Source organism: Crocuta crocuta, unplaced genomic scaffold, assembly GCF_008692635.1.
Source record: "Crocuta crocuta isolate KB4526 unplaced genomic scaffold, BGI_CrCroc_1.0 scaffold1653, whole genome shotgun sequence".
NCBI classification, from domain to species: Eukaryota; Metazoa; Chordata; class Mammalia; order Carnivora; family Hyaenidae; genus Crocuta; species Crocuta crocuta.
This window is the reverse complement of record NW_027531537.1, coordinates 85,507-88,737: the sequence shown is the minus strand read 5'-3', so window position 1 is coordinate 88,737 and position 3,231 is coordinate 85,507. Positions and strand designations below refer to the sequence as shown.

The following is a 3,231-nucleotide window of genomic DNA, read 5'->3' as shown; positions in this document are numbered from 1 at the left end:
GGAAATAATTTTAAACTCTTTCTGGAAAAATATATCATTTTTCTACTTTCCTTACATGCATCCTATTTATTTGCTGCTGCTACCTCTCTATTATTACTAATATATTGTCATGAGTGTTGGATTTTTTTTTTTTCCTGTCACCATCAGAAGTTCTCCCTATCGCTTCTCGGCCTTTTGGCTAAGATCAAGTGTAGTACCATCAGAAGTTCTCCCATCATTTAATAAGTACAACTTAGCTCTAGGATTCTTTGTATGAAAACCACTGTGAAAAACTTTACCTTGGAATAGGGCATAATATTATGGTTATGTCATATTTTATCAGCTAGTCTCCTATAAAGAAAAATGCTTTGAGAAGGTCCACACTTTTTGACATTGTAGATTTATCAAATAAAATGAACAGAATCCTCAGCAAGAAATATGTGAAAACCTGAGTGACTGATTTGAACATTAAGCTCAAAATTGTCCCTCTTTTTTCATTTCTGGCAGACAGAATGAAACTTAAACTTGAAAGCTTTCAATTTAGTAGAACATTTGAAATAAGTCAGCCACTCTTAAGGTGTGAGACTTTAATTTCTGACTCTACCTAATGGGAAAGCACCAAAATATGAAGGAAAACACTATTTTTGGACAACTTGCTGTACGAAGACAAATGCTTACTACTAATGGGGGGGGTACACCATCAGAAACACTAACTCAATAAAATGGTGACTTTAAAACAAATCCATGATATCGTGAATCAGAATGCAAGATAATGTACTCTACTAATTTCTACTTGGAAGGAGTACCTTGTTTGAAATACTTTCATGTGTNTAAAGTCATTTTGCCTTAATATTTAGGTATTATTATAATTTAATATTATTGTAAATTCAATAAACATTTTTGAAGAACAACTATGTGCTAGGGACTCTGCTGGGCATTGGGATGAAAATAAAAATAAGATATATTTTCACATCTTAGAGATATCACAATATAGCAGGAAGTTCCTAAAACTATGACACATCTTAGCATTATTAATNATACAGTATCTTTCTTAGACTAATCATTAGCATTATTTCTTAATTAAACTTAGACATTATAAATAAGATAATTCGTTATTGATGTAGAAATCAGTTATCTTAGTATTGTTTCTATTTAATGAAGATACTTTGAGTAATTCTGCACGTTAAGTATTCATTTGATAAATGTCCCTTTACTTATAAACTTTCTACAGATACTCTAATCTGTTCAAAATTGAATCCTCTTTCTATTTAATTCATTTGTTGAAGTGTTAACTCATTTATCAAGCAATGCCTCAGCTTTAGGCATAAAAAGAGAAATCAACTTGAGCCCTGGTCTCAAAAAGCTCAGTCTCTTAACTTGTAGCCCTCTATACCTTAATTGCTAATATGGCAGAAATTCTAAAAGTTTCACAATAGTAGTATTCATTTAAGCAGTTTAGGACAAAGATTTGAAGTAGAGAAAGAAATCGAACTAGAGGACAAAAGTAGATGCAAATAGCCAGATCACTTATCTTCTTCATAACACATTGGTAGTACTAGGCCAATATTATATATTAGTAATTGAAGACAAAGGAAGATTCAGGGATTTTACCTAAGTTTCAACTCTTTCCTATACAAGGCCACTTGTTTTATTTATTTAATTTCCTGACACTTAAAGAGCACTTAGCGTTTACTATCTTCCAGATGCTGTTTGAAGCATTTCAAAATTATAATGCACTTTATTAGTGGGCATTGGGTAGAAAAAAACACAGCTTTACAAGGTGGCAGAATTGAAACTTCTGGTGAGAATAATCATGCCAATAATAGTGACTAACACTATATGTGCCTGGAACTCTACATAGATTTTCCTTTATTTATTTTTTATATTTTTTAAATTTTATATCTCCATAGCTAACATACAGTGTTATATTAGTTTCAGGTGTACAATTGTGATTCAACAATTCTATACATTAGCTAGTGCTCATCATGACAAGTTCATTCCTTAATCCCGATCACCTATTTTACCCATCCTCCCCATCTACCTCCTCTCTGATAACCATCAGTTTGTTATCTATAGTTAAAAGTCTGTTTCTTGATGTTCCTCTTTCTCTCTTTTTTTCCCTTTGCTCATTTGTTTTGTTTCTTAAATCTCACATGTGAGTGAACTTCTCTGGTATTTTTATTTCTCTGACTGACTTATTTCACTTAGCATAACACTCCCTAGCTCCATCCATGTCACTGCAAATGAAAATATTTCATCCTTTTTCTATGGCTGAATAATATTCATTATAATATTCCAATAATATTCCATTTTATGTATGTATGTACACGCACACATTTTATCCATTCATCTATGAATGGAGGTTTGGGCTACTTCCATAATTTGGCTATTGTAAATAAAACTTCTATAAACATAGGGGTGCATGTATCCCTTTGAACTCGTGTTTTTGTTTTCTTAGAGTAAATACCTAGTAGTGCAATTTGCTGGATCATAGGGTACTTCTATTTTTAATTTCTAGAGGAACCTCCATAAATTTTCCCTTAATACCAATTGCAAACCTATAGATAAACTCTATTGTCATCCTTGTTTTACTGTTCTGTAAAATAAGTTCATTGTCACAAAGTAACTGGTTGTGCCTAGATTCAAATCCACATTTGGTTGACTCCAAAACATTAGCTCATACTGAGCTAATTGTGTGTGGATTTGGATACACATTTAAAGACCTTCTAGCCTTACATAATATACCTGATAGCTTGTCAAATTTTCCATAATTATATCATTATTGATTTATTTTCAGGGATATCATTCTTAAAATTTATTTGAAAACTTAAAAAAAATACCCAGAATCTTAGTAATGCATTGAATCAATTTTGATTGTGAGTTGTCAGCTGTGCATATGGAAACCTGGGAAGAGTAATGGGCAAAATCACTGAAGAAGATGATTCAGCTAGGGAAGTCGATACGAGCTGATGACTTGATTTAATTAACAGTTTACTTATCCACTTCTGTCCATCCAGCACTGATTCTGTGTTCGTTGAAACTTGAGATTATATTTGTACCATCATTTAATTAGCAACATGCCTTACTCTTGTCTTTTGGATTTAAATCAAAGTAATAAGCTTGTGGTAGAGTTATCTACTTTAACACAAGAGTATCAGTTTGAGCAAACTGGGTTTTGTTTAACAGAGACCAGAGTAATGCCTCAGGAAAGTAAGCCATGAATGCTTGCACTAAGAGCTTAATTTGTCCCAG

General features: G+C 32.3%; 1 pseudogene; it reads left to right on the top strand.

Moving 5' to 3' along the window:
* The first annotated feature begins 158 nt into the window (after positions 1–158).
* On the top strand, positions 159–250 carry LOC144238792 (U2 spliceosomal RNA; annotated as a pseudogene).
* The last annotated feature ends 2,981 nt before the right edge of the window (positions 251–3,231 follow it).